We start from the raw sequence: 8714 nt of genomic DNA on the forward strand, positions 1-8714 counted from the left end.
AAGATAATCTGACATGAATTCAACTGAACAACGATATTCAACTGACTATTTTAGCCACTCATTTTTGAACCAAGAATGAATGGTTATTCTCAAAGTCACTAAGCAAACGACTTGGGCATTTTTCAAGACACCTTGTAAAATCTCTTCATCACCTAGATCACTTTGCAGCACATGTTGGAGTGTCCAAGTGTGTAGTGAAGTGTGGAGATCACACTATACTGTTTGTGGGTGTTGCTGTATGAAGCCAATTCGTACATCCATGATGACTATTTGTAATATTGTTTTGGGCTAGTTTTAAATGATAGGTCTCACAAAGCTAGATAGTAAAAGCCCTGGACAGAAATGAACAAAAATAACGACTTACCAATGTGCAAGCTGAGGTCATAACCAGATCAAATGCTATTGTGTTGGAAGCAATAAACCAGAATGGCGTGACTGAAAATTAAAGACAAATTGCGCACAATTAGTAGTACTGATGCAGGGATTGTGTATTTGTGTTGGCTGGGATTCAGTCAGTGGAATCTGCTTTGCCAATAGGCTATGCATGTTATTATTAAAATTTTAACTCAGGGTACTTACCCCTATACTGTACAAACGGACCTAAACAAACACAGTATGTTTAATCTTGATGGTCTAGTATAGATTCATAATGCAGGTTTGGCTTGTTATTTCCTCCAAAGACAGCTTAAACAGAACCATTCCTGACATAATATACATCAATACTTTGTGTATTTTTTCTTTTATCGCCCAAATGCACATACATTGTCATTTCTCTTGTTAAGAACAGTATGCAACACATATAAATGTTTTTTTACTGTATGTACAGTAGGTAATAGTCAAGCAAGTACAGCTATCTCCAGAAGGCTGATAATGAACGTTATCAGTGAGTGCTATAGGATTGTGTTGCATATCTGTCAAGCAAATCACTCATTATAGCAGAATAACACTTTCCTCACTTCATTTGGCTTGAAAGCTTTTATCGTGAATGTGCAGTAATGTATATTTTACATCAATTTTCGCACAACATATCTGTGACTAAGGTATGAAAATCGTCTGTGCATCTGTAGAGACCTGCACGAATAAACAGCTATTCAATCCATAAAGGCTTTAACAGGTCAAGACGATTTTAAGGCAACCATCCACTTGAAATGATTGGAGGTGCATCACCTGTCTTCTGGTACAATATAAAACATGCTTGGTGGGTTAAAAGAGAATGCAAGCAGTGCATTGACACATGTCGCCTCTAGTTCTTTGATTTTTAAGAGCTGTGTTACACATCAAAAGCAAAGACTCTTAAGGAAACATCACTATGATTGAAATGTAATAAGACATGGTTAAAGGTAAACTGGATACACAGGTAGTTTCATGAAGAGATTCTGTCTATATAACTCGCCACTGGAGAAAATGACATCTTGTTTGAGAGGTTGTAAGTGTGTCATTTCTTTAATACCAAAACACTCTCTCAGATTTCATCTTAAAATGCAGAGACAACTACAGTATAAGTGGTGTGGAAGAAACTACATTAAGGTCTAGCAATAGACAAGCAAACACTAAACCAAATCAGAACTGTCTTAATACTATATGTGGCATTGATTCAACAAGGTGCTGAAAGCATTCTTTAGAAATGTTGGCCCATATTGATTGGATAGCATCTTGCAGTTGATGGAGATTTGTGGGATGCACATCTAAGGCACGAAGCTCCCGTTCCATCACATCCCAAAGATGCTCTATTGGGTTGAGATCTGGTGACTGCGGGGGCCATTTTAGTACAGTGAACTCATTGTCATGTTCAAGAAACCAATTTGAAATGATTCCAGCTTTTTGACATGGTGCATTATCCAGCTGGAAGTAGCCATCGGAGGATGGGTACATGGTGGTCATAAAGAGATCAACATGGTCAGAAACAATGCTCAGGTAGGCCGTGGCATTTACTGTAAATGATGCTCAATAGGCACAAAAATTGCTTAAATCACATTTCTTTCCCATTCTGACATTCAGTTTGGAGTTCAGTAGATTGTCTTGACCAGGACCACACTCCTTAATGCACTGAAGCAACTGCCATGTGATTGGTTGATTAGACAATTGCATTGATGAGAAATTGAACAGGTGTTGCTAATAATTCCTGTAGGCGTGTACTGTATATATATATGGTTGATTGTATGTGGTTGATTATGTTACTGTTGATCATCTGTCCATCATCGTATAAAGCCCTTTTTGACAATTTGATTGGTCCAAACAGTTTTTGTTCGAGCATAGTTGTGCCACAACGGAGCGACACCAGACCGAACTTCTTGACCTGAAATGTTGTGGGCACGGCTAAGTTCGGCTGCTTTTCCATCAAGTTTAGTGTCACTTCAGAGTGGGAGGGATTATAGGCGTATGGTTATATTTGCGCTGCCGACTGCTGTGACATCATACATCTGAGAACACCATTGAAATGCTATAAACCCAATAGATTCATTTATTTGTCAGTCCAAAACAAAATCAAAATTAAACACCACAAATAGATGTTTGCAGATCACATTTATCACTACAGTACCTCTGTCTCACATGACAGTTTCAGTACAAACCAGCCCATCCTCACCCCATGGCGTCAATATTTGACGCCACTTGACCATGCGTCAATATGTTACGCGGAGGGTATACCCTTCGCGTCATTTTTTGACGAACTGGGGACTTCAATACTATTGAGTCCGTTGCATTCTCTTTCCTATTTTCGTACCATTTTCTTACCATTTTCGCGTCGGTTTAGGGTTAGATTTACATAATGACATCCCTACCCAAACCTATCCCTAACCCCAATGTCAGGCGACAACTGTTTAATTTCGCGTACCTAATAGTATTGAAGTCCCCAGTTCGTCAAAAAATGACGCGAAGGGTATACCCTCCGCGTAACATATTGACGCATGGTCAAGTGGCGTCAAATATTGACGCCATGGGATGAGGATGTGTTGCACAAACACCGTGACGTAAGTCTCATTTAAGTGGGTGTTTTTTTTTAAGTGAGTTTGGGAACATACTACAAAGTACAGATGACAACAGGCTTTCTCGATAGCCCACGCACGAAGGTAAAGCTAATCTTGCATTATAGCTAGTAGTGACGATTCTCTCAGACCAGTCAGTGATCTACAGTATTCTTACCCTAACATTTTTGTATCAGATCAGCTCGCTTGGAACCCCAACCAAGGTGGTACTAATTATAGAATTGGGTACTACGCACTGCACCCAGTGGAAAAGCCCCCAAAAGTAAGCTGACCTGACCCAAACCGTGGGGTACTATGCAATGAAAAAGCACCATTAGATGGGTTTTCACAGGCAGGCTCACATAAGCGTTTTGTGTCATTTGAAGTCACAGGTTATATACAGATATCCAATCAGACCTTAAGAGGATTTAAAGAAAAAAGTACCCTGCTAGGTAAGCTGTTAATTAGACATAATATTAATGGCCTAATCTTTATCCGCCATGATCGGTAGGTGTAAACCTGAATTCAATTCGCTTAATCAGAGGTTTAAAACGACTTAAGTGTTTACAAAAAGAGAGCCACTTAATCTTAATGAGTCATTGAAGAATCAGGTGTCAATTATTATCAAGCCAAACACATATATTGAAGGACTTTCATGGTACTACATAATTTAGGGCACCAGCTGTGAGACCGAGCAAATTAAATAGAATGCTTCCATTTATCATTTGCATCACTCCTTGCATGTGACTGTCAAATAAAAATAGATTGTATGCAATGTGAATCTGTAATTATTGGGTCCACATTCAAAAACCACATTGATAGGTGTCCCAAAATGAAATTAGTTCTCTTTAAACCAATTTATTTAAGATCCTGCTATTCATCAGACATAATTGAATTAAAAAATGAACTTTCCGGTGAGTGTAGACGGACACACATACCCAAGCATACTTTATACGGGCTAAAGTACGCCTTTGGGTAAGGCAGCATGGTCTTAATTTGCCACTGGGTGGTCAGGTGACATTAACCAGGACAGGTGATGCAGCTGCGTTCCCGACACAGTCAGGGGTTTCCAAGCAAACACCAGGATTTTTTGAAAGGCGAAGGATGTATGTGCCTCAACATCTTTATCCTCATTGACTGTCTAATGGTAATAAACAGACTCATGCTTAATTCAAACCAAAACGTTTTAACCGTACCCTGTGGGATTGTTGGATATCCAGCATTGAGATGAACCACATGAGAAGTAGAGAAATGACACAAGGAGTTTGGGAATGACAAAGGGGTTTAGGAATGTCGGAATGTTTCTTATCTCACGGATGTTCTACCAGAGCACATCTAGGTCAAGCCAGGTATCTTTAAATTACACAAATAACTCTATAAGAATAATGTTTATGTCTGTCTCCCTCTCTCTGTGTGTGTTATTATGCAGTGTTTTTTGGATGTTAACGTACTGTACTTTCTCCTATTCCATTTTAATGTGCATAGGCAACTACCCGGAGGACAGTTTTATTGCTCAGAGGTTGCTCTTTTATAGCTCAGGAGATTTAATGAAATTCTCAGTTGTTTCATTTAACAACTTAGTCTGGGATGTTTCTCCTAAAATGACACACATAAGTCTTAAGGAAAATAAATCGAAAACTCTGCTGTAAACATGCCATCAGGATGAAGAGAACATAAAATTAAAAATAAAAAGTGAAGGAGAAAGCGAGGGAATCATGTTCAGGTCTGGAAAAAGATCAGGCTGTCAATTCTCAGGTGATTAGGATCATTATTTTCCTCTTTTTTAAGCGCTTATATCTGATTGTTTGAAAGGCCATCTTTAACGCTGTTGTTAATTCCTATTATATTGTCATTACTACTATTGAAAAGAAAACTGTATATGGTTTAAATTCCATTCAAAGTCTGTTCGTGCACAGTATGAGGTTCAAAATTAGGTTAACAGATTTCTCAGACTCAATGAACAAAGTGTTTGTGTGTGAATGCAGAGAAGAAACAGGACAAGAGATTTGTTGTGATTCTTGTTGTGAAGCTGCAATAAGCAAATAATCTCTCTTACTAATTTGTATAGCCTACTTACATTTTTTAAAGACCCCCTAAATCATGAATACAAAATTATGTTCACAGTTGATGTCCTATTCAATTCCAAAAGCATTTTATTTATGCCCTGCAAAACCATTACTTATTACTTGTTACTCAGATGCATGTAGCTATGACTTCATCTTATTCAAGAAAGCATTTTAATGGACACAACTGACATATGTTCTCTCCAGAATGAGATCGTTGTTATTTCTAATCCATTTTCATTTTAGACATACATACATAATAATTGGCTACAGGTTCATCTTGTCAACCAACAGTATATGAGAGTAAACAAGCATTTAAATGGACTAAACATGGACATGGATAAAAGCAAACCTCAGTTTCAATTTCATGAGTGAGTGAAAGGGGTCACATTACTCAAAAATACAAACAAGATGAGGTATGACAGAGTCTATCATCAACACACATACGGTACACATGGCAGAATGCCCACACTCTTTACAACGATATACTCATTACGTAGGTGACAGATTTAGGGCTGGTGTATGTTCTAAAACAAATCTGTTAAAGATTTATTTCTGTAATAAGATTCTGAGTAACCCAACCAGCCCAAATCCCAACAATGAATCACTTGAATTTGTTTTATTTAAAACTACAGTTCTGAACCTACTTTGCACAAACATACTGTAAAACAAGAATAAAAAACAGCTAGTCAAAAAGTTAGTAAATCTTTCATTAATCATTTATTGATATGAATGTAAATGCTAATAGGTACTACAGCTCTCCAACACACAAAAGTCTAAATGAAGAGTTTGGTTCCAAAACGTAATAAATACATTTTAACTCATTTGTTTTCTATACCAAGAAAGTGGTATAGAAACTATACCAAGAAAGTGACAAGATGAAAACCACTTTTTTCTGTTACAAACTTTCACATAGCATCTTCAGGTTATAATAACATAAAACATTTAAATCCATAATTAGATTTTCAAAGATTTATTATAAAAACAAATGTTTCCACAAAATGCAAAAAAATCCATGACAATTTTTTTTTCAAAATGCTATAAATCTATTGAATCAATATATAAATGTGCATTCATCTTTGCTGTGTTATATTCATTTAGTTGACTAGTGGTATACACGGATTAAAAATAAACATTAATGACATTAATCAAAACACTTACTTTGTCATATTAATAACACTGTCATTTCTGTTGTCATACTTGGGACGTCGTCGCTGAACTTTTGTGACAGCAATCAGCTGTAAAATGTTTTGGTCCTGCTCAAATTTTGTTGGCTTCGAGTAAAATAATGGAAAGTTTTTTATTAGATCCCCTGGTGTCAATGTGTTAGCATGACAGAAGCTTGATGCGGTCGGTAGAACAAGCAACAGCCGTCATTTTTCCGTCGCCCGAGTACCCAAGTGTCTTACGTTTCTTCCCCGCCACAGAAAACCACCACAGGTTTATTAAAGCCATCAAAAGTATTATTTTGTTTTTGTTTGTTTGTTGATTATGTCACAGGTAGGGGTGGACCCAGATGTAAATAAGGTCACGCCCCTTTCTCCACCTCGAGGAGATTCCCAAAGCCACCCCAATGACCAGACACACAAGGTAAGCATAATATTAAAATATCCTTTATTAAATTAGTTAAAATTATTAAATAGGGAAGGGAAAACGGGGGGCTTAAAACAATGGCCACTCTAGGCTCTCCTCCACCACCACTGTATCTTCACACAGTCCATTTTCCTCCTTTTCCTTCTCGTTTTCCATTCTCTCCACAGGAGGCCACGGCTCTGCTGTTTACAGCTTTCTGGGTAGGTATCACGTTCACAGTCTGCTCCTCAATGATTCACTTTCGTTCTGCTCTCTCTCCACAGGTGGCCGCTAGGACACAAAGACACTGTTACTGAGACTTCGAGTATTTCTCACCGGCTCTGCTGTTTACAGCTTTCTGGGTAGGTATCACGTTCACAGTCTGCTCTTCAATGATTCACTTTCGTTCTGCGAACGCTGTTCTAACCAATATTGAAGGAGTAAAGCAGGAAGAAAAATTGACCTTCTGGTACAACGTAAACAAAGGCTATTGGCCGTGAGTATACCCTTTCTGTGTGGAGTAACTGGCAAAAGTTAACTTGTGTAACTATTGGAAACCTCCAGGAGAAGGAGGGCGGCCCTACCCCTACAAGAGTGTGGTGGGCGAGCCGTGAGAAGTCCAACTTCAAACAGCCGCCGCAACGAGACTTATTGTGGTCGTATTTCCCATCGCCTTATCATAGCCCAAGCGCAGTGGAGGACACCGGGCGCTTCCCCTGTTGTGGTGCACTTATAGTGTGGTGAGTGAGATTGTGTAATAAATCTTTTTCACGTTTGGAGTGGTGCTGTGTATTGCTGTGGGTTGCTGTGTGTCTTGTAGACGAAGCCCCGCATCATCCATTTTCTTCCACTGGGCAGAGGACGGAGAGGCCAATGACCTCAGAAACTATTGTTACTGTATGTAGTGTGCTGTTCGGAGTACGAAGGGACGCAGACAAAGAGCTGTCCGTGACCGTGAGTAAACCATTGGAAGTATTCGTGGTGTAAACTTACCTGTGTCTGTTTTGTCGCAGAGTCAGAGGCGAAAGGGTCCGCCGCCCCCGCGGTCTCTACAAAGGGGCGCCCCTGTCCAGGATTCGATCGGCCTATGGGCATTGGAGATAGGGCAGCGCTCGACCCGGTGAGGTGGTGTGGGACCTTCGCCCCTCTGCTGATCTACGGAGGAGAACGTGATACCTACCCAGAAAGCTGTAAACAGCAGAGCCGGTGAGGAATACTCGAAGTCTCAGTAACAGTGTCTTTGTGTCTTAGCGACCACCTGTGGAGAGAGAGAGAACGAGAGTGAATCATTGAAGAGCAGACTGTGAACGTGATACCTACCCAGAAAGCTGTAAACAGCAGAGCCGGTGAGAAATACTCGAAGTCTCAGTAACAGTGTCTTTGTGTCCTAGCGGCCACCTGTGGAGAGAGAGCAGAACGAAAGTGAATCATTGAAGAGCAGACTGTGAACGTGATACCTACCCAGAAAGCTGTAAACAGCAGAGCCGGTGAGAAATACTCGAAGTCTCAGTAACAGTGTCTTTGTGTCCTAGCGGCCACCTGTGGAGAGAGAGCAGAACGAAAGTGAATCATTGAGGAGCAGACTGTGAACGTGATACCTACCCAGAAAGCTGTAAACAGCAGAGCCGTGGCCTCCTGTGGAGAGAACGGAAAACGAGAAGGAACAGGAGGAAAATGGACTGTGTGAAGATACAGTGGTGGTGGAGGAGAGCCTAGAGTGGCCATTGTTTTAAGCCCCCCGTTTTCCCTTCCCTATTTAATAATTTTAACTAATTTAATAAAGGATATTTTAATATTATGCTTACCTTGTGTGTCTGGTCATTGGGGTGGCTTTGGGAATCTCCTCGAGGTGGAGAAAGGGGCGTGACCTTATTTACATCTGGGTCCACCCCTACCTGTGACAGATTTGGCGTAGTCGGCAGTCCACCTCGGGTTGAGACCAAGGTCCCCCAATGGCCTACCACGTTTTTTTAAAAGAAAAGCTCCCATCAACACCCTATCAGTCCCTAAACAACGCGTTCTCGGGACGAGAACGGATTGGCAGGGGAGGATGTCACAAGGTGACGATCTTTTGGGCGGAACCAAAAGTCGGGAAACTTTGGTTCCGCCCGGATGT

General features: G+C 40.2%; 1 long non-coding RNA gene across 1 annotated transcript; it reads left to right on the plus strand.

The window, feature by feature from the left end:
- The first annotated feature begins 7105 nt into the window (after window positions 1-7105).
- Window positions 7106-8691, plus strand: LOC135733231 (uncharacterized). The gene is made up of 3 exons (XR_010526920.2): window positions 7106-7804; window positions 7990-8085; window positions 8131-8691. It is a non-coding gene; the product is annotated as an uncharacterized lncRNA (long non-coding RNA).
- The last annotated feature ends 23 nt before the right edge of the window (window positions 8692-8714 follow it).

This window comes from Paramisgurnus dabryanus, chromosome 15, assembly GCF_030506205.2.
Source record: "Paramisgurnus dabryanus chromosome 15, PD_genome_1.1, whole genome shotgun sequence".
Lineage (NCBI taxonomy): Eukaryota > Metazoa > Chordata > Actinopteri > Cypriniformes > Cobitidae > Paramisgurnus > Paramisgurnus dabryanus.